Raw genomic sequence first — 24502 nt, 5'->3', positions numbered from 1 at the left:
CAGAGTGCACCAAGGCCATTAACAGTAGTGAGCCCTCACTGTAGTATGAGCCTCAGGGGGCGTGAAATACAGACTACACGGAGACAGCGCACTTACTCGCCCACTGATCTGCAGATCACAATGGAGCAGAGCAGAGTATAAAGAAACACAGCCGAAATGACATCCGAGTGCTTAGGCGTTTATACATTTGGGATCATAATCAGGCACTTACAAGATTGCATATAACAGGTCACAATATCATGCAAACTAACTGCCAGACAGTCAGAGAGACGCAAAGCAAATTACCCAATGTTAGGCACCCAACTTTAGTCAATATGCTTTGTGAACTCAGCAATGCCAACCCATCAGACTGAAGTAATGGACAAATCCAGAGATCGGGCTGAACAATTTCAGATTGCAAAGTGGGCTATAGGGTACAGGAGACTATAGTACAATCTGCCGGTCAAAGTTCTAACAATAAAGAGTTTGGCTCACGGACCTCTGAAGAATCGTGCTGTCAGATAGATCTATCTAGACCGTCAAATGCAGCTGCTGTACAATCTGGCTCCTAATCCTGAGGATGTCCTACTGAAATAGCTCACCATACTAGTAACAATAACAAACAGGCAGGAATTTGCAAGTGTACTCTCACAGTCCTATCCATACAGCCGGTGCAGCCTGTGCAACCTCCCAAAAGAAACTTAACACAGTGGCAGACAAAAAAGAATCCAGAGTTATGACAGATCATAAAGAATCCAAAGACCAGAGAGCATCTCTCAAAAGAGCAAAACAAGACCTTTCTGCCATTGAGTTACCTGTCAAGCACAAACATATCCTAGACATGAGTGGGAAAATGGACCTGATTCTCTGCAACCTCTCCTCCCATCCGAGAACTGGCAAACTGGCTCAAAGCACCAAAGCGAACACTGACTCATTACCACCTGAGATCTCTGCCACGCGTAATGACCTCAATCCGCAACACTCATGAACTGGCGAGGCTAAATCAAGAATAAGGGGTTCATTACGATGTCGGGCGGTTTGCCTCCGCCAGGCTGGCGGTGGCCACCGCCTGACATCGCAAGTCCAAATCCCCCCCCGCCATATTAGGATGGCAGAGGGGAAGGCGATGGTCAAAAACACCGCCCGCCTGTTTTCCGCCCATGTTGCCTTGCGGCCGGGGCGGAAAACGAGTAACATGGAGGCGGTGTCTGTTAGACACCGCCCGCCATATTACTATGGGCTTCTTTCAATGCCTTTCCGTGGTGGCAATGCAGCCAAAGAAAGGCATGCGGTGTTCACTCTGGGGGCCCCCTGCGGGCCCCAAGAGTGAAGGTCAAAGGGGGTGGCACACGGGGGGTACCTGTGGTACCCCCCTGCCTATGCATAATCGAAGAGGCAGGCACCGCGCAGTGCCTGCCGCTTCGATTGTGCAAAGGCTGCTTTTGTTTTATGACATTGTGGTGGGCGGTGCAGTGAGCACCGCCCGCCACGATGTTAAATTGAGGAATGCGCCCGCCACTGTGGCAGGCACATCCTAATGGCACTGTCGGGACCCCGCCCTTTAGGCGGGCGGTCCCTATTTCCGCTAGGGTGGCGGGCGGGCAAAGCCCGGCCGCCATCCTAATGGGCCCCCAAGTGTGCTGTAGAATGAGAACCGCAAGGAGGAAAAAATTGCCAAGACCATAAACAAACAAATCAATCTCAGCTGATGATCTATGGGACCAGGCCAACATGGCACATCGTAGACTGACCAAGAGGTGTAATTATTGGACAGTTCTACCCACCCTCCACATTACTCCTGATCTAATAATCCCCCCAAAAAGGCCACGCTCTCTTCTGTGACTAAAACAATTAACCTTTTGATCTAACTCTTTAAAATATCCAAAGGAGTTCCACTATTCCCTTCAGGATGGGGAATCTACCTGACGCCACCTTTTACAAATTTATCTCCTTGCCAGGAGAATCAAATAGAACACCAATTTACCATGTTCAACAGTGATATCCCCCTTTCCCTCTGAAGGCTGTACTATACCAAAAAATATTAGTACGAGGCTTACCTCTATTTCTTTACCAAGAATTTCAGTCAGGGTCTTACCCACATTCTTCCAATAATCCTTCAACACTAAACAGGTTAAAAAATATGAATATTGTCTGCCTCTTGAGCATAGCCTCTTGTAAGGCTAGCTTCTCCTCCTACCCTCATTTTGGATATCTTGAGCAGAGAACAATATATCCTGTAAATGGTAAAGAGGTGGTTCTTTCTTAGGGCAGCGGATTTAATCAAACAGTATAATTTATCCAAAGATACTTGCCATAAGGTTTGCAGCTCTTCATCTGGCAAGCACTTATCCCAGACCATGTAGGGGGGTCCAGTTTCCTGTCTACAGCCTCCAGTATGTAATTGTACCAGAGAGCGATTTCCTTATTACTTGGGTTTGCATCCTGGAGGTCCTCTTCCATTGCGCAGTCTCCTGGGAATTGCCATTGTTGGTGTTCACACCAGGTCGAAATTTGGTAATATTTAAATCTGGAATGGCAGTTTTTTGTTAGATGACTCCAGGCCTCCTAAGAGAGACAGCTCTTTCCTTCAACTCTATCACCCCACCTCTTCACCCCAGCCTCTTTCAAAGGTTGAGATAAAACATTGTTCAGACATTCCGGAGTACCTGGGGAGTCCCACACCGGGGCCCACTCGCTGTAATATGGAATGCCTAAAATAGAACTTATACATAAAACCCTCAGCTGGACTCCTGTGCAACATAGCCTTTAAAATGTGTTGCCCATCAGGTGATCATTCGGCCTATTTAGGAGCATTCTACTGTTTTGCAATAATTATGCCCAACAGTATAACTGAAGGTCTGGTAGACTCAAACCTCTGTGTGCCAGTTTTCATCTGAGCTTTTTCCAGGAGAGTCTGATCCCCTTACCAGCCCAAACGAAAGTAGAAATCTTTCCCTGGATTTTGTTTAGGAGAATTTTTTCAAACGTCAGGGGGATATTATTAAAAAGATAAGTGATCTTTGGCAGAACACACATTTTAACCTGATTTACCCTGCCATTTAGTGTGAGTGGAAGATTCTGCCATTTATTCAGGAGTGTGTCAACCTCTTTAGATACTCGGGCTATGTTTATTTTAGGAAGTTCAGTCAGCTCTTGTGTGTTGGTAATTCCCAGATACCTTATCTCCTTTAAAACCCTGAAACCCTGCACTTCCGAGTTCCATGACATGATCTCAGTCTTATTCTTATTAATCTCATAACCTGACATTTTACAAAAGACCCGCACTTCCCTTAGTAAACTTGGTAGGGCTTAGTTGACATTAGATGTGAAAAGAATTAAGTCTTCCGCATATAAGGCGAGTTTCCTTGAAAAACCATTCATTAAAATGGGATGTATTTCATTATTTAGCCTTAGACTTCGAGCGAACGGCTCAATGTATAAATCAAAGAGAGTCGTCGACAGCGGGCAGCCAGGCACGGCCTGTGCAGGGCGTTATACCGGGCGGTGACGTCAGGCGGGGGAGGGTCAGGGTGGGTGGTTGTAAAATGCGGGATATGGACCATTACAAGTAAGTACCGAAAAAAAGAAATGAAACAAATTTTGTTACCTGCGCTGCATCACCAAATGTGATCGAGCGCGGGCAACATTTTTTTTTTTTCCGGTACTTACCTGTAATGGGCCATATCCTGCATTTTACAACCCCCCACCCTGACCCTCCCCCGCCTGACATCACCGCCCCGGTATAACGCCCTGCACGGGCCGTGCCTGCGGGCAGCCCTGTCTGGTACCTCTCCCTACTGATATCGGAGCAGAAAGGTTCCCATTAACTAATATTTGAGCTTGTGGTTCAAGATATATTTTTCCCAGCAGATCTCTAAAGGTGCGGTCAAACTCAAAAGCCTCCCGTACACTAGACAAATAACACCAATTGACGCGATCGAAAGCTTTTGCAGGGTCTAGTGTTATAATTGTTAAGGGAGCTCTTGCCATGGATGCCAGATCTATTGCACCAATTAAATAGATGACGAGATCCTTCATCTGCCACCCAGGGAGGAACCCCTTCTGGTCGTCATGTATTATTGCCCCTGCTATTTTACTTAACCTTACGTTAATAATACCAGTAAAAGTTTTATAATCAGAGTTCAATAAGGATATCGGGCGGTATGATGGTCATTGTTTAGGATCTTTACCGGGTTTTAAGATCAGGTTGATAATTGCCTCTTTCCCGGTATACGGTAATGGGGATCGACCTCTCAGAATATCATTAAATAATTTCAACCATATAGGGATGATTTCATCCATTAATATTGAGTAGATCTCATTTGGAATAAAGTCTGGGCAGGCAACTTTGCCTCTTTTGATTTTCTTAATAGCATCCATAATTTCCCTCCCTGTTATATCTTGATCAAGTAGTGTTAATCCTTCAAGACTCACTTTAGGAAGTTGTTTCTGGGCCAGCCAAAGATCTACATCTAGTTTATCTGGTTCTAAATCTTCCCTATATAATTCTTGAAAAAATTTACAGAACTCCCTCTCAATCTCATTCTTATTGTCCAAGAACTGAGCGGAAAGTTCATCACCATTTCCTAATCTGATCCTGGTAATAACATTTTGAGACCTATCCATTCTACTCTTTATTGCTAACAGTTTTCCGCATTCTTCACCCTGACCAAACTCCCTCATTCTACTTGCTTCCCACTTCTGTAGCATAATTCCTTCCAATGTCAACCTATATTCACGCTGGAGATCTTCCAGTATACCCATCAATTTATAATTTTTCTCCCACTGAGCTTGACCAGACTTTAAGCTTGCTTCAGATTTTCTCAACTGCTCCTCCAATGAAGCTGTCTTCTCCTTTTCTGATTTAACCCACCCTGCAGCCGACCACTTCAGCATTCCTCTCAACCATGCTTTAAAGGAATCCTAAACCACATGGATAGGTGCAGACTCTAGGTTTTGATTAAAAAAGGCTGAGGCATCTAGTTTAATTTTCTCCATAACTCCAGTTTGTAAGAGCAGTCTTCTATTTAATATCCACCTCTTAACTAATGGGGTAGAGGGGAGCTCCATGCTTAATTCTATTGCACCGTGGTCTGATATATGAATGGGCAAATATTCGACTTTCTTAACCTTATCTACTTTTGAGTGATCTATAAAAATGTAATCTATCTTGGAATAATGACCGATCTTTTTACTGAAAAAGGAGTAGTCCTTGCATCTCCCATTTTCTTTCGCCATACATCACATAGGTTAAAATTATATAATATAGCAGAAAGGCAGGATCTAACTCTGGGGGCATAGATATGTGTACGAGGAGAAGATCTATCCAACTCATTGTTCATTAGTAGGTTGAAATCCCCACCCATTATCAGAGGGGCGTCGAACTCTAGCAGAGAGGAGCAAAGATTGTTAAAAAAACTAACCTCATCCTCATTTGGCCCGTAATAACTAGCTAGCGTATAGGCGCTGGCCCAAGTTTTTATCTCTGCAACCACCCAACATCCTTTTGAATCAGACTGTGTTTTAGCTAGTTCTATTCCAGAGTTTTTTTAATGACTATTACCACTCCTTTAGAGCAACATTGTTGGTCCATAGCTATTACTTTATTTACCCATTTCTGTTTATTAAATAGTGCCAAACTCTCTGACCTCATTAGATGAGTCTCCTGAAGCATTAGAACACTCATAGGGGTATTTTTCAAATATTCTAAAACCAGTCTCTGTCTCCTTTTCAATCTTAGTCCATTTATATTCCAACATAATATACCCAAATGCTCACTTCCTATGACCGGATTCCTATCCCCCATGGTTAAATTCCCTAGTTCGTCTATTTTCAATAACATTGGCTATATCGATTGAGGACACTTTTTCCATTTTTTTTCTTTTTTATTCCTATGCTCCCCGCCGTACACCCCACCACCACCCCTGTGCCCCCCATCCCATCCACCCTCCTCCCCTGGGAACCCTTCCTGCCTATTTATTGGCTATCGCCAATTTGAGCTACAAACCCACACCCGCCTTCCATATTAAACATTTGTTTTTCTGGCATCCATGCATCTGATTATCTTACTCTGTTTACTTTCTCATCATTCAACTCAGCTAACCACTTGCCTTACAGCCTAGCTGAAATTCGTCTACCTCCTCCGGGGAATGAAAAGTATGCATTTTGTTGGCTCTCATGACTTTGAGGTATGCTGGGATCCTCAGCTGGACTTGAGCACCCAGTTGCCTCAAGGAGTCCATACTTTTACCTAACTCTCATCTTCTGTCCTCAGTTACCCTTGATATATCAGATCTTTTTTTAAACGGAAAATCCTGGGCCTGAATAGCTGTTGATTTTAAGGCTGCCCCTAAAAGCTTTTCTTTGAGGGAATATGACTGTAAGTAAAGCAGGATTTTCCTAGGCTTCTTACGACCTGGGTTAAGCCTAAAAGGGTCCCGGTGCACTCGCTGGATTTCTGCATCCCAGAACGAAGCAGAAGCAATTTGAGGAAAGGATTTAGACAGGATATCTGTCACATAGCCTTTTATGTTCTCTCCTTCTGCACCCTCCTTAATATCAAGAATCCGAATGTTGTGCCTTCTTGAGTTGTTTTCCATCCTTTCTAGTTACTGTACGTTTCTTGAATTCTTTTTCTGGTTACTCTCTGAAGTAGCAAAACACTCTTTAATCTCCAGGGAGAGCTGGCTCAGTAAATCTTTTACAGTATTTAAACCTGCCATGTCTTTAGCTCCCTCTTTAGGTCGTATATCCCCAGCCTGATCAGTCTCCTTTGACATTATTGTGCTCTCAGGTACCTCATTAGTAGCAGTGCTAGTGTCGGTCAAGGGTGAATACTTATTTGAAACCAAAACGGTGTATACAGGTGTCGATGAAAGCGAGGTTAAAGTTGAGTTATTCTGTACCTCTTTAGGGGGTAGGTGGGTCCATACTACTCTGTGAAATAACCTGTGGGTTTACCTTAAAGTAGGACCTTAATGAAGATGTCACTCTGGGTGCTAGCTGAACAGATTGTTTCTTCTTTTCTTTTACAGGTATTCTCCCCCCTGCTTTAATCGTTGAATTTTTGCTCCTGATTTTGCCTTGCGGGAGGGTTAGGGGTTGACCTGCTTGCAGCTCCACCTTAGGCCTCTCAACCTTGCCCAAAAAGTAATTCGATCTCAATTTATATCTTCTTCCATGAGTTACTTCTCTACCTGTGTTGCCCACTTTTTCTTCCACTGTGACTTTTTCTGTAATCAGATTTGTAGACTCACTCTCTAACTCCGCCCTTTCCTTTGACTTTTTACTCATACAAAATGTGCTGCAGGCGGTCATGCCATACCCCAGTTTTACCTTTTTAAGCTGCTTTGCGTGGTTTTCCGGCTTTGGCTGCTGTGGTTGCTGCTTTATAACTCTGTTTGTTGTGTTTTTTGAGGCTCTCTGCCGTCCTTCCTGGCCCCCCTTCTGGGAGTCCCAAGCGTTGATCCTGCCACTGCTGCTGCCCTGAGCGATCCCAAAGTATATAGACAGGGAGCAAAAGTGGAGTGCAGCTCGAGACTCTCCGAGTGCACCCGCTACTCTGAGAACCGCTGAGGCAATACACATCCGGCATCTGGCCCGGGAAACTAAACCAGGAACTACCCACAAGGTAGAATGAGAGACACCGCAGGCAGCAGCGGACTGAGACGGAGATTGAAATCAGCTGCCGGCAGTGTCAGCGATAGCAGTAGCAGCCGCCGCCACCACCCAACAACCTTCCGTCAACCGCCTCAACAAACGCGACCCTCGCGGACGGAAACAGGGTGAGAGGAAGATACCGGCTCCGTCGCTGTCAAGTTCCCGGAGACATGAGCATGCGTAGAAAGCCTATCCAGTAACTATTCCATCACAGTGCGGGTGTCAGGAGCAGCTCTCAACCAGCTCGCTAGCTAGCCGCCATGTTCCCCCGTAGTCAGAATCTGAGAATCTTAAGAATACCGGTGGGGACAGAAAACCAAGCACCTCCTGCGTCTCCTTGCTAGAACAATGGATTCCGCAAACACTTGTCATCAAATTTGACAGACCGTTTGGAATTGAAAGAGGGCACAGATTGCCCACCAGATGCATCCCGGGTGCAAAAAAATCCCAAACTACTCATCTTCAGGCCACTTAGATTCCAGCAAGCCAAATCTATATTATCACCCATGAGGATAGTAAAAGCACTAGTATGAAATTACAGCAAGATTGGACTAGCCCAAGATTTTGCCGAAGAGAGGGTCTTCAGGAGGAAAGGCTTTTTAGCCCTGTGACACTCGCTTACCACCTTGAACATTAGCTTCTCCTTCATCGGTCCTGATAGATTCCGAATTTCTATCATGTGGAAGTCCTTCCTCTTCAATAAACCAGTCTCAACTTGAAACCGACATACAGAACCAGCACTGTCCCTACGCAATGACCGCTTAAAAAGTTCTCCTCTCCTTTAACCACTCAGCTAAGATTAATTTCTACTCATGCCTGAAATATTGTGAAACAATTCAAGAATGTTGTTGCTTGTATGATAGCTCTGCTCTCTGCAGCTGAGAATGATATGATTTCTGCCATTACCAGCTTTGCGCTGAAACTCCTAGTACTGTTCCATCTATGTTGATCTATTTTGATCTGTTGATCTAGGCCCCATCAGGTTGATCAATGTTGTTGACGTTTGACCCTCCTATACCATTGAGCACTAAGTGAAACAGACATTTCGTTTTACTCTATTTACTTTCCTTCCATCTTAATATTCAACATCCTTCCTTCAACATCCAACTTATGTTCAACTTCCGAGAGAACTACAAACATATAGCTCTTATCCTCCACACATATATACCCTGTTAGCTCCACATCACAACCCCCACTCCTAAAAACAAAGATGATCTCACAGGGAATATAAACTAGACCTACACTCACCTACACTCACTTATTTACACTCATGTAGCACAAGCCTGACCCTTCTACAGGGTCTCTAGGCCAACCACTCCAATAACTCCACCACATCACTCACTCCAGCCACATCTCACCATAGCATCTAACAACAACATCTAGCTATCAAGGTGTTAGGCTCAAGACTGTATATGATCAACAATGTCATTGTCAGGTTCCCTAGTTTTAACCCAATGCACTGGATGTGTTTGGCTACAAACTATTAATGACAAACTAGAAAAGTCCCATGTCTCTTGCCCCGTATGCATGAAACTTAAACATGGTAACATAATTGATACATTTATGTGATGTATAATGCAGCATTGTAGTAATGTAATATGTAGGATACATGTTATAAGGAGATACTTATAACATGCATGAAATGTAAACTTGCTAAAATAATCAACACATGCATGTGATGCACAATGCAGCAATCTAGTAATGTAATACATAGGATACATGTTGTAAGGAAATATTTATAACCCCATCTAGAAATGTATGGCAACATATGTACTCCAACTATTCTTGCTATTTTGCCTTATCATTGTAGCACTATAGAGCTTAAAACCTTGTGCATTTCAGCTTACTTACCTGAAATCAGCCACCAGATCTTTTCCCCGCCTCTGGCTGTCATATCTCCCCTCCTCCGTTATGCTCACCCCTCTGGAGTGAAGCTCCCAGCAGGTGTCTCCATGGCAACCACTGTCTCCACCTTTCGTGTCTTTTTGGTTCCCCTAAATGTGTTATTCCTTTTATTCTCTTCCTTCTCTTCTATCTCTCCCGCTTCACCTCTATGCTCATACACCTTGTCTATCACCTACCTCCCACATCCCACCTCCCTCTCCTTCCACTTCCCTCCCCTCTCCTCTCCACCCCAAGGAATATCCCAACCCTACGAGGCGAGATTCTCCACCTCACAGGTCCACCACATCAATTTGTGTCTCTACACCTCCCTCTCCCTGTCAAAGGTTTCCAACCATGACCGAAGTCACCACAATATCTACCATGCCTAACAATACTCTTAAGATCTTATCACTTAACATTAAATGCCACAATCACCTTGTCATCATCATCTTATATGGGGCCACAGCAGATTGCACCACCTTTTGGGTCGACATGAATAAAAAGCGACATGAAATCGTGAATGGTTCTAAAATCCTAGTAGGAGTTAATATTAAGTTCCTAATGGACCTAGATCTAGACAGATTATCATCCTGCAAACTCATCCCGGGTAAATCCCACATGCAAATGAAAATCTTACCATCAAACATAACCTCATAGACATCTGGAGGCTTCTCAATCCAACAGGCAGTGTTTACTTTCTACTCAAACCCGCGTAACTCTCACTCGGGAATAGACTACGGACTCACTAATCAGATACTAACTCCTTCCTGTTCGAACCCGAAGATTAAACTGATCTTAATTTCCAATCATGCCTGCATTTCTGTGGACATCACCATTACTAATTCCCAAAATCTGGACAGACTATAGCACCTTAATGATATGCTTCTAAATGATCCGTCCTGTGGGAAAGAAATACGCTCCACAATTGTAAAATACTTCAGAGAAAATGCATCTCCAGACATATCTCCGGAAATCATCTTGGAGGTGATGAAAGACACTCTCAGGGGCAAAATGATTAGTATCATGACCAACAAAATAAAACTACCAACAAAACTCTGCAGGAATTGGAGGTTAAGGTCAAACAGATCGAGACCGAGCACCACCTTATTTCAAAACACTCCATAGAAACATTAGGCAAACTCAAAAATCTAAAATACTAGTACAATAAACTAATATGCAAGAGAGCACACACCTGGGTAAACAACTACAAAGCGAGAAAAAATGTTTGCAAAATTAACAAAGGTGAGAAGTTTCTTGACAACTACCTAAAAGTGAAAAGCCATAGTGCCTCGATTAATACAATCAGAAACAAAGTAGGCAAAATCAAAACTGAACCTCAAAAATTGGAAGGTGTTTTGCCCATCACTATAATAATCTCTGCAATCTGGACAGACACCTAAACCTTGTGGGCTGCGACAACTATCTCAGAAATATGAACTTTCGCTCACTCATGGAAGAAATTTCACTGAACAAACCATTAGGGACAGAAGAAATAAAAAAACGTGATCAAAGCTAAATCTAAAAAAAGCCTCTTCTACAAAATCTTTAAACTCCTACCCACACCTCAGCTAAAATCCCTCTTTGAGTTCTACACCCGTATGGCACCACATGCCCAAACTTCATGAAAGCTATAATCTCAGAAATCCACAAAGACAATAAAGACCCGTTAGACACCAAAAATTACAAACCAATCTCTCAACTCAATGTTGATTGTAAATTTTATGCAAAAATCCAAGCCACAGATTGGAAAAACTCCTCCCATCTCTAGTCCATCCCTCTCAAACTGGCTTCATAAAAGGGAGATTGGCATGTGACAACATAAGATTATTTGCATGTTTTAGATAAATCTCCCCTTCTCAGCTCCCCTCGATGGCCTAGGCCAGGGGTAATGGCTCCTTCTCTGAAAAACTCTATCACAAGGGACAAGACAAGGGTGTCCCCTTTCACCACTACTCTTGCTCCTAGCCATAGAACCTCTCATCTGGGAAATTCATCACAACCCCGGCATCACAGCCATCCTCTTTGGCTGTACTACTCATAAAATAGCAGTCTATGCAGCCAATGTCCTCATCTTCTCTGAAGAATCATAAGCTGCCATCCCCACAATCATCAAGCTCATCAATACCTACTCCTACTCCTCCAGCTACACACTTAACAAAGAGTAAACAGAAGTTCTCCTGCTCAACACCCTCTGCATGCCCACAATTATCAACAAAAAAGATCTCAATCAGCAAAACCTAGAAATCTTGAAATACTGCAGCCTACATCTAGGCAAATCAATCTCTGATTCCCGCACACATACTGAAAACTTCTTACTGAAAAAAATATAGAACATGGTTGATACCTAGTTCCCCAAACACATGATGTGGTGGGGCAGACTACAATGCACCGAAATGCTAATTACCCAAAAAGTGAACAACATCATCAGTATGTTCTCCTCCAATTATCAGATGCTTTCTTCAAAACTCTAAGCGAGGATACCACTCAATTTATCTGGTGTATTAAAAAACCCAGAATTGCCACAAAAGTCTTATTAGTAAAGAATAAGGAGGAGTGGGTCTATCCAACGTCAGTAAGATGCAAATGGCTTTCCTATTTAAGCAATCCATACACTGGTTCCACCTCCCCTATGGACAGAAGTTGAGAAAGACCTCTATCGACGGCTTACGCCACTCGCATCTATCTCAATGGACCACTTTAAACTGCAACACACCTTAAACATTCTTAGAGACAATGCTCACTGTAAAATAACTAGACAAGATCTGCTCGCTCCGAATCAAACATTTCTCATATGCATATATCTGGCACAACATCCTAATAAATATTGAAGGTAAAGCCCTTTATTGGCACTCATAGTCATCCTACAGTATTAATTAATTATTACTTAATTTATTTCCCACCCTATCCTTCTACAAACCCAGCAACCAAACTACCACACTATAAATTACTATTGAGAATTAAAATGTAAAATTCTAAATCACTTAAAATTACAAATTGTATTTAAATAAAAATTAAAAACAATATTCTTCGCAACGATGTTACTTACCTAAAAAACGATATTCTTGACAACCATATTTCTGCATCACAATATTTTTTCCTGATAGTTCTGTCTCCCAATATTTACATCTCAATATTTTGTCCAAATCCCAATTTACACAGTATAGACAGATAACCCATGTGATATACATGCATAAGTTCCATTTTTTCCTTAATGAAAGCATGGAATTATCAGCTCTGCCAGCAGTACTGCTTCATCTTCTAATCTTGTCCATTGCACCAAGCTCCACTGTTTGTTTTGTGCTGTAATAGGCAGAGTGCCTCAGCCAACTAAAGCAGTCACAGGAGTACACGGACCATCCCGCTACCCCAGCAGGTTGCTTGCACTGCATCCTGCTACTTCAGGCGTTGATATCATATCCTATACAGCACTGTCTATTCTCATATCAGTACTCCTTAACTGCTTAGCTGACAGGAGTGGCAGCCATTTTGTATCCCAGAAAGAGGTTTGCATGCCACGCCTTGCTCTTTATCCAAAATCTCCCGTTAATTAAATTAACAGAAACCAGCTACTCATGTCATTATGGACCAGATGCATCAAAGGATTTTGCCCATTCTGTGACTATGGGAAAATGTGTTGATGCATATGGCCATATGTTCCTGCTCTAAACCAACTTTTGCGAATTTCACATCCACTCAAGATGCATTTTCGTTTTAACTCAGAATCTTTTTATTGAAATTTCAAAGTCAAGAGAACAAAGTGTGACATGGTCACCAAATCCATCATAAAATGACATAAGATCAGATGTACCACAAAAGTATTAGAGGGTCAGAGTCTCAAAGGTGATTACCAAGAACAGAGGTGGTTACCAGAAAGCCAAACAAAAAGAACTATAGCAACCAAGTAAGGTTTGTGTCTAGTCTCTGACACCCATCAGTCACCACTCGGAACCGCCCTTCATCATTTGGGGCTCCGAGGACAAACACCAAACCTGTTGTTTACTCCGACAGAGAAGGACTAGCCCTCCTGTGGGATGAGGATGGTTGAAGTGAGTTAGGTATATACTCACGAATGTGACTGTGGGGTAAAAAAAGAGTGCAGTGCTAGGGATAAGTAATACCAAGAGTGATAGAAGTGAGTAAAATTGGTTTGAAGAGCAAAAAAATAATTTATTAGAGTACAGCTCTTGACACCAAGGTTAAAAAATAGCCAAGACAGGGAAATAAATGAGCTGTCTAGCTGTGGAACGTGGTCAACATGTTTCAGCAATTATTGGCCATGTGGCCTTGCTTTCTTCAGGACCTCAATTTAAACGCTACTGCAGACAAAAAAAACCCAAATGTGAGATAATATATTCTATACATAAATAATACTAGAAAAATACTGGAACGAATTCATTATTAATTTAGTATATCACCTGAACCTTCTAGGTGTATTCGTTCCGTTACTCCTTACCAATTCAGTAAATCACTGATTAGTAAGAAGTAAACACCTCACCCCACCTGGCTGCGGCTCAGGACGAAGGCGAAGCACCGCTCTAACCGTCGGTACTCCAACGCGGCATCTGTGGCCAAATGATGAAGGGCGGTTCCGAGGGGTGACTGATGGGTGTCAGAGACTAGACACAAACCTTACTTGGTTGCTATAGTTCTTTTTGTTTGGCTTTCTGGTAACCACCTCTGTTCTTGGTAATCACCTTTGAGACTCTGACCCTCTAATACTTTTGTGGTACATGTAATTGGGGCGTGTATTAAGAGCTGGTCAATAAACTGCCCTTGGGTCCCCCTTAATTATTTTTGTTGTTGATATAAGATCAGATGTTACATGGCAAGTAAAAACGGTGTGGGCTATGTTCAATTGGAAATACACAAAAGATGTGGCAAATTTGTAGAATATTAGATCATCTATCATACAGTGGATCATAGTACAAAAGAAAGAGAACAAAAAACTCCCGAACAACAAGATATATCAACTGCAGGTCAAGACGGTCAGTGCGCAAACCAGAACCAGAATCAGTGTTGTGGTGGATTTTGACGTGTGTGCCCTTCACATCGAGATATTAAGAGACTTGACATAGTGACAAAGCCCCAGTGAAAGGGTCAATCAAAGTGATATAAGGCCCTTATTTTCGCCTCGTGTTTCAGATGTTGAATCAAGGACACCAGATAGTCTGGAATTTAGCCGCAGCCTAATTTAAGTTATGGGAGAGCTGCTTCTTCGCCGTTATCTGCAACAGGAGTGAGAACCACTGGGTCGTGGAGGGGGGAATTGTCTTTTTCCACTTCAATGCCTCAAGCTTCCGTGCCTCCTTAAGCATGAAGCTGATAAACTTCCAGTCAGCGCGGGTCTTCACTTCCAGGTCAGAAAGACTACAGCAACTTTGAGAGTAAGCGTACTGCATTTACCAGGATGCAATAGGGTGAACTGTGCTGGGATGAGAGTCAGTGTGCTCCCCCCCCCCCCCCACCCTGTGTTCAAAAGGCTCCCTTGAGCGAACGAGCTAACAAACTCTCCTGGGATGCACCTGTGTACCTGTCGAGAGGTACTGTGACCTGTGTAGACTTGGGCACCATTTCAGCAAACCCTGATCACTTTTCTCTGCTTCTTTCTACTTTTTTGCTCTCTACGGATGGCGGGCTAAACCCAGAAACATGTGTCTAGAGATAACAGCACTACCTGCACCAACTTTGGTGAAAGACTACAGTAACTTTGAAAGTAAGCGTTTACCAGGATGCAATGGGGTGAACTGTACTGGGATGAGAGGAAGTTTGCTCCCTCCCCTTCTGTGATCACTTCCAGGTCAATAGGGGTGACACCAAGGATAACTGTGAGGTAGGAGTTAGAGAACTGGAAGCCCACCGTGTGATCCAAGATCTCCTTCCAATATGTAGTAATGAGACTGCAGGGCCACCATATGTGGCAGGAATCCCCCATTGCCAACCCATACTGCCAGTAAAAGGAGGAAGTGAAGGGGTAGATGGTGGAGAGGCGGGCTGGTGTATTATATCAGTGAAACAAAGGTTTTTGCGCCATTACCCTGAAGGCTATGCTTCAATATGTTTGGGGCTATCCAGCCACTGGGTCACCCATTCTTTGAGTGAAATGCCCTTTGTGGTAGTAGTTTGCCACGTAGACTGGTATGCTTGAGTGTGAGGGGATGTAGAGTGTTGGAGCGTGTGGTATGTGTTGGAGATGAATCCCCTAGACCCATCATATGTCCTCGCCAGCTTCTCAAAGGAGCTATAGGGCCAGAAAAGTCAAAGATAAAGGAAAGAATGTAGCACCCAATGTCACAGATGGCAATATTGCAATCTTGCAGTCTCCAGTAGGCAGTAGTCAGCTTTGCACTGAACAAAGGACTTAATGGAGGTCCTAACGAAAAGATCACGAACCATGCTGCAGTCACCCTCCCTCCAGCTATGAAAGGACTGGGCGAAAGTGCAGGTGCACAGGCAGAATTACAGGCAATAGGCATATTAGGAGATGGGAAGTTGTTAAGCCCCCTTCTAAGGGCCAGTCTGTCCAAATGTCAAGCACCATTTTAGTGGGGGTAGCAAGATAAGCACTGCATGGTCGGGCTTGCTTGAGTAACCAAGCTAAATCCCACAAAGGCTGACAGATTACTGCCCTATCCATGTGAAACTTGTGCTTTTAATTTTCACATGCTACCCATTCAGAGATGTATCACAAGTGGGCGACCCAGTAGAGATAGCCCACCCCTGTCGTGAGAAGGCATCATTAGGGCATTAGGTATCCTTGGTTGCCCCTGTTGCAGATGCGCATGATATCTTCTTGCGGGATCAGAGTGTGCAGAGTCTAGAACAGTTGGCGAGACTGTGGGAGCACATTAATTTTTATAACATTAAGCCCGCCCAGCGAAGAGATGTGGAGGGGTTTCCAATGCCTAAGATCCACCAACATGTAGCGATATAGAAGTGGCCAGCTAGCATGAGTTGAAGATGTGTGCGTAGGGGTAACGTTAAGGCCTAGATATCTAATCATGCCTTGGCACCATTGAAAAAAGGTGCCCAACTGTGTAGGGTAGGAAGGCCTTGTTTGGGAACAATTACATTGAGTGTGCACAATTTAGATATGTTAAACCTGAAGCCTGATACTGCCTTGAAAGCGGTTAGACAGGCCAGGAGGGAAACTGGAGGCCAAGAGATAGTAAGCGAAAGGTTATCGGCGAACATGCTAATCTTGTTATCCTGGTACCCAAAGGGAATGCCCATCAAATTGGCCATACAACGGATGGTGATAGTCAGTGGTTCAACCACTAGGGAAAATAAAAGGGGCAATAAAGGGCACCCCTGTTGCATACCCCTGAGAATGGCTATAGGGTCCATATGCTGCCCATTAGCATGGATAGTGGATGTTGGGGTTACATAGGAGGCCATCATTTTAGTTATTATGCCCAGTCCAAGTGGCACCTTGCCCAATATTGCTTGGAGAAAGAAAAGAACAGGACACCCTATCAAAAGCCTTCTCTGTGTCAAACGAAAGAAGGCATGCTGGAATGTGACAGCTGTGAGACTTCTCAACAAGATGGGCTATGCAGCATACGTTGTCCACCCCCTACCTTTTGTGGATAAAGCCCATCTTATCAGGGTCAATAAGGCCTGGGAGGTAGCGTTCAAGTCTAGAAACCAAAATCTTGGTAAATATTTTAGTGCCCGTATTAAGGAGAGATATCGAGAGGTAAGATAAGCAGTACAGGGGCCTTGCCTAGTTTGGATATGAGGAATATCTCTGCTGCAGCCATAGAAGGCGTAAGAGCTGTATCTTGTGTAAAAAAAGTTAAACAGTTGTATCAGGTTGTTGTGCAGATTAAATAAAAACAGCAAATAAAAGAAAAGAACAAGATATCCCAAGGTATCAAGTGAGGAGGCGGGTGTGGTGCGTGCCTCTCAGATGGAGCTAGAGGGGTGCATTTTATTACCTGTAAGATTTAGCTGCAACATCTAATGGAAGTAATTGAATTGGGAAGGAAAATCAAACATAACCAACCAAAGCAAGCGGATCAACGGGGCCCAATAGTTCCGTCCGCATTCCATTAGACCAGCATTGACATGCATATATCCTGCTGGAAGAGTCCTCCTCTTGGGGTGCAAATCGTGGGGGGCGAGGTAGAATCTGAGTCAAGGCACGGGAAGTCAGGCTCTGCAATAATGAGTAATGGCCCAGCAAACCCATAGTACAAGAGGAAGAAAGTAACAGCAACTCTAGCACCAGAAGAAGGGGCCATATTGGCGCAGTGTAGCTGCCACAATTACCGAGTGCTCGAGGTGGATGGACCTGGAGAGGCATCCTTCCCCATGTCCTGAACGTGTGGTATGATGTCACGTTTGGTCTCCTGTGACAATGCCTCAGTTTGATGTTTGTCTGGGTGATAGGGTATCATTGTGGTACATACAGGCCACAGCTGGTCTCTGGCAGACCCTCGAGGTGGAAAGGTGTCCCTGTCCGGGGGTGAGAGGCAAGCCCCAACAGCTGCTTAGCCTCTGTCAAGGAGTGTAGGAAGCATTGTTTACCTTCTCAGGTTATAAAAAAAGAAAAGGGTTGACCCCATCAATATTGAATGTCCATCTCCCTTCGCTTGTCTGTAATCTGTTTGAAATCTCGATCTCTGCGCAGAGTGACAGGGGAAAAGTCCTGATAGAGTTGGATGGCTTGGCCCCGAAACACCAGATCTGACCTGCTCAGAGAGGCCCATAGTATGGCATCTTTCTCTGTGAAGAAGTGTACTCATGTTAGAATGTTTGGAACCAAATCTAGGGACCCTAGGGCAGACGCTACTCGGTGAGCCCTGTCCAAGGTCGTGGGAGGCTTCCTTGTCACTCATCTGCAGAACCTCAGTGGTAAATAGCATGATGTTGCTGCTCTCAGCACCCCTCTTATGCATATATTATTTCAGTGACTCCTTTTTTCCAGGTCCTCCTGCTTAGTTTGCAACTCAATCTGCTGATCCTCAAGTGCCCCTACAGGATACCATAGCATCTACTGGTATTTGGAGCAGGCATCAACAGTCTGCTCCAGATCATCAACTCACCCCCCACCTCCACCCCCATCTCAAAGACATCCCCCAGAGGGAACTTTTAAAATCTGCCTTTAACAAGTCGATTTCAGAGATGATCTCTTTTTAAGAAGTGGTCCATGTACTCTTGTGTTAGAGGCACTGTGGTCGAGTAACCCATTACGAGAGCCGGAGAGGACTCTGTTGTTTGAGAATATGTGGAGGGGAGTTTTCTTCATAAGGAAGGCACTGGGTTGTCCATGATGGATTTCGAACATGGCATAGTGGCCTAGAGTACGGAGCCAAGTGCGTAGAGTTCAAGTCCCCTCAGCACCTCACCCCTGCCCCACCTTTGGGGCGATGACTTGTGACCAGTCTGGCTAGGTACGGATCCTGTTGGAGGGGTCTAGAAGGTGAAATAAGCATGCATGACCCAGAGGGGGCTAAAACAGCCACCCCTATGCGTCATGGGTGAAAGAAGCAGGAGGCCCCTGACAGAGTGTTACACAATAGTGACTGGGCACACCAGTAGTCCAGATTAGCCAGGGAGGGCAGGCGAAGGCGTGGGCACTAAACTACGAGTAGCAGTGATACCTAGTTAGGTATTACTGTCCCCCTGGGCACCGATTCGTGCTGTGTAACCAGCTCCAAAGTTCAATCCAAAGTTAAAGTTCAAATCAATTAAAATGATGCTTCTTCAAAGTTCTTTTTATTTATCCATAATTTCATTTATTCCTCATGAAATCCAATGCATTTCGGCAGATATTACTGCCTTCATCAGGGAAATAAGTTCTACAATCATCAAAAAATCAAAAAATCATCATCAGTAACATCATTAAACTCATTGCATATACTGTTATTCAACATCTTAACTCGTTGATATTTGTGTTTAATTTTATGAAGTTCTAAGTTAATTTAGTGCGCGCTTCATTTTGTTTGTCTTTCATTAAACAGAACCGTGTGAACGTTAGAACTATCTCAAGGTAACGTCGAATGGCTTTCACTAAGCGTGTGCTATACGAGGGGTGTGGTATCGACTACTGTGGCTGGTGTTCGCAGTCTATGGGGTCGATTCCGATCCGGTAAAAAAAAACGGCTTACGATTCGTATTCGTAGCCGATTCCGTACGATTGGGAAACTACCGTCCGACCAGCGAATTCCGATCCGTTACCGTTGATTTCCGTACGATTTTCTAAGATCCGTACGATTGACATTCGTATACCCGTACGAATAAGCCTCGGGCAGACCACCGTACGAATCGTAATCAGTCCGTACAAACTCACTATTCCGATTCGGAACGACATGCCTGAGCGAGATACGTACGGGCCTAAGTATTCACGCTTCAACATTGAGTCGTATGGGACATTCGCCTCACTGCAAGCTCCACCAATACATACTACACGCACACCCCTCGGCCAAGCCTACGCGAACACCCCCACCCGCCAAGGGCCCGTACTACTCACTCGCACGCACAAGTACGACACGCACACCCCCCCAACAAGCCTACGCGAACACCCCCACCCGCCAAGGGCCCGTACTACTCACTCGCACGCACAAGTACGACACGCACACCCCTCGGCCAAGCCTACGCGAACACCCCCACCCGCCAACGGCCCGTACTACTCACTCGCACGCACAAGTACGACACGCACACCCCTCGGCCAAGCCTACGCGAACACCCCCACCCGCCAACGGCCCGTACTACACACTCGCACGCACAAGTACGACACGCACACCCCTCGGCCAAGCCTACGCGAACACCCCCACCCGCCAACGGCCCGTACTACTCACTCGCACGCACAAGTACGACACGCACACCCCCCCCAACAAGCCTACGCGAACACCCCCACCCGCCAAGGGCCCGTACTACTCACTCGCACGCACAAGTACGACACGCACACCCCTCGGCCAAGCCTACGCGAACACCCCCACCCGCCAACGGCCCGTACTACTCACTCGCACGCACAAGTACGACACGCACACCCCTCGGCCAAGCCTACGCGAACACCCCCACCCGCCAACGGCCCGTACTACTCACTCGCACGCACAAGTACGACACGCACACCCCCCCAACAAGCCTACGCGAACACCCCCACCCGCCAACGGCCCGTACTACTCACTCGCACGCACAAGTACGACACGCACACCCCTCGGCCAAGCCTACGCGAACACCCCCACCCGCCAAGGGCCCGTACTACTCACTCGCACGCACAAGTACGACACGCACACCCCCCCAACAAGCCTACGCGAACACCCCCACCCGCCAACGGCCCGTACTACACACTCGCACGCACAAGTACGACACGCACACCCCTCGGCCAAGCCTACGCGAACACCCCCACCCGCCAACGGCCCGTACTACTCACTCGCACGCACAAGTACGACACGCACACCCCCCCAACAAGCCTACGCGAACACCCCCACCCGCCAAGGGCCCGTACTACTCACTCGCACGCACAAGTACGACACGCACACCCCCCCAACAAGCCTACGCGAACACCCCCACCTGCCAAGGGCCCGTACTACTCACTCGCACGCACAAGTACTGCAAGCACACATAACGCCAACACCAAAACGACCACAAGGACCTTGCTAACAAGTCGCACTACCACACTGAACATGTCTCCTGTGTACACACCTTTGACAATCAATGTCCTGGTCACAGCCAAGCAGCCAAACAGAGGACAAAGCCAACACCCACCCCATATAACACCCACACAAAAAATTCAAATTAAGCCACACCCACGATTTGACCAATAAAAGGGACCACACATACAACCCATCATCCTTTGCAACATACCCATGCTTGCGAGGAAACAGAGAGCACACCAACAATTCCAGCCACATACCTTCACACATACACCCTATCACATCTACACCAACACCACCTCCTTCACTATCACAAACACACACCCTAATCCATACACACCATCACACCCTCAATCACATACACCTCACACCATGAGCACACCCAAGAATCCAAAATTCACCAACCCGGAGATGGAGATACTTACTGATGAAGTCATCAGAGTCGACCCACAGCTGTTTGGCGCATTGGTCAGACAGACCAGCATGGCAGAAAGAACACGCCTGTGGGAGAGGATTGTAGACCGGGTCAATGCTGTTGCACCCATCAGGCGCACCAGGGAAGAATGCCAGGCCAGGTGGTACGATCTGCGGAGGATGGTGAAGAAGAAGATGGCACAGGATTACGCCAATGCACACCACACTGGAGGCGGTGGTCCCCGCAGACCTCCTGTATACCAGCCCTGGGAGGAGAAGGTCATGGTCCTACTGCCAGCGGTGGGAGTACATGGAATAGAAGGAGCCATTGAGTCTGGTGAGTGTACAAAAAACACAACTTACATGGGTAGACTAACAACAGTGCCCAGCAGCATGGGGTGGGTGGCCATGACTCCAAGCAGTACACAACCAAATGGTGGGAGTTGCAAGGGGGAGGCACATAGGGTGCAATGTGTAGGGTAAGAGGCTGCTCTCATGCCATATGTCCCAGGGACACACACAAGCATAATGCCCAATGCACAGGGATAGGTAAAGATCACACAAGATACTAGACCACAGCTGCTAAATATTAACATTTTGCTGACACACCTTTCAGAGATGCATCATTTTGTGACAAAGTAAGGCAGTGTAGCAAGAGAGCAAGCACAATCTACCTGTCTCCATCCCTGTCTCGCCCTCTGTCTCTGTCGCCCTCTCCCTCTGTCTCCCTCTGTCGCCCTCTCCCTCTGTCTCCCTCTGTGGCCCTCTCCCTCTGTCTCCCTCTCCCTCTGTCTCCCTCTGTCTCCCTCTGTGGCCCTCTCCCTCCCTCTCCCTCTGTCGCCCTCTGTCTCCCTCTGTCGCCCTCTCCCTCTGTGGCCCTCTCCCTCTGTTGCCCTCTCCCTCTGTCTCCCTCTGTCGCCCTCTCCCTCTGTCTCCCTCTCCCTCTGTCGCCCTCTGTCTCCCTCTGTCGCCCTCTCCCTCTGTCGCCCTCTCCCTCTGTCTCCCTCTGTCGCCCTCTCCCTCTGTCTCCCTCTGTGGCCCTCTCCCTCTGTTGCCCTCTCCCTCTGTCTCCATCAGTCAGTGTTTGTCCCTCGGTCACCTCAACGCACATCCCTGAGGCACACACACAGTTGCACACAAGCACTGCACAGGCCTCACAAACTCCATAGAGCTGAATGTTAAGGGATGTCTCACAAGTACCAGCAAGCATCTGCCATGTGCCTGTAAGACAGCCACCATTTCCTGTCAACACTGTACTGTGTCAGGACACACATCTCAGAAAGCTCAATAGTACACAATGGGCACAGGTGTAGGCAGCACAAGTCCCTCCTGTGCTCATTGCCAACACAAACATCAGGACAAGGTCACACATGCTGTGCATAAACACAAATCCAACATAATGGCAGCATGCCACATGAGGGGACAGCCAAAACATGAACAATGGACGCTTGCAATTTGCAAACAAAGTAATAGCATGGCCTGTTGTACACACCCCTTACATAAACTCATCCCCGGGAGACAGGCGTTGTATTGCAACACTGTCCCAATTGCCATGTACCACAACAAAACACGTACTCATATGAATATGCATACAACTCTTACATGCACATAACAGAAGCTCCAGTCCATTGTGGCCCTCTAAAAAAGCTAGTGCCCCATCTCATTACCTTTGTGGATGTACATAAGCACCAACATGGACATGGGTATTGACAAGGTGATGCGTCTCAGAGAAGTGCCAAGTTCTAAAGCCATGATCTCCAAGTGGGTGTACAGGTCCAGCGGTGTTGCCATTGTTTGGCCAGTATGGAACAGCAAAAGACATCCAAAGTAGTAGCTGACATGCTAAATAATGATGCTCTGTCTCTTACATCAACATGCTGCATCTAAACTCTGTGCATGCTTGCCGCACACATAAGATTTTTCACCACATCCAGGATGTTGCGTGAAACTTACAAATTCTTTACACGTGTGGTGCCGGCAACACAAGACACAGCAATGGCTGTGTCAGTCATTGTCAAGAGATTGGAAGAATGTATATACCCCATCGTACTATTGTGTTTTTCTACCACTAAATACACAACTGTACAATGTCAACTATGTATAGCTTGTGGAACAGTGATGCTGATAATGGATAACAAAACCACATGTCACTTGATATAGCCCTAACAGTGTCTCTCTCTCTCCCACACACAGGGCAACGTGCGGATCGCCCCCCCAGCCAGGGGGGCCAAGGATCCCAGTCCCAGGCTCAGCAGGCCCCAGACCCCACCGCCAGCGCCGTCCCTCAACGCACTGTGGATGACCCCAACCAACCTGGCTCCTCTGGATCCCAAACCCCTGCAGCAACTATACCAGCTACATCTCTGCCAACCACCGGACCTATTCCCACCACATCCCAGCAGACAGGTCAGAGCCCTGCCCATGATTCACAAGAGAGCCAGTCTGAAAATGAGGGACACCCTTTGTCGGGCGCCCCTGAGGTTGGTGACAACCTCCACCCTCCCAGCACTCGGGGGGCCCGTCGATCGGATGTGCCCACAAGCGCAGGCCGTGCTCATGTGGGTCAGGGTGGTGGGAGTGGCGCAAGGCGGAGGCGAGAATCTGGCCAGTCAGCTGCAGGGACCGGTATGGCTGAACTCGATAACATCCTTGAGGCATACCGGCGGGACACCAGTGAGGTAAACCAGCTTGCGGAGACCCTCAACCAGCTCAAAGAACAGCAGGCAGAGCAAATAGCCAGGCAAGACCTGCATTATGGACGGGTGGAGGCACACCAGGCTCAGCTCTTGATGGTGCATAGGGACATTGTCCATGTGCTACGTCAGATGGCTGCCAACATGCAGCCCCCTCCCTGTGTCACAAGGCCAGCAACATCACGGCAAAGTGCAACACCAGCCACAGGGAGGGAGGAGAGGGAGGAGGTTGAACCCTCTGACGTAGCGTCCCATGCACCGTCCATGCCTGCA

Source organism: Lissotriton helveticus, chromosome 4_1 (assembly GCF_964261635.1).
Source record: "Lissotriton helveticus chromosome 4_1, aLisHel1.1, whole genome shotgun sequence".
NCBI classification, from domain to species: domain Eukaryota; kingdom Metazoa; phylum Chordata; class Amphibia; order Caudata; family Salamandridae; genus Lissotriton; species Lissotriton helveticus.
Note: the sequence above shows the minus strand (reverse complement) of the source record.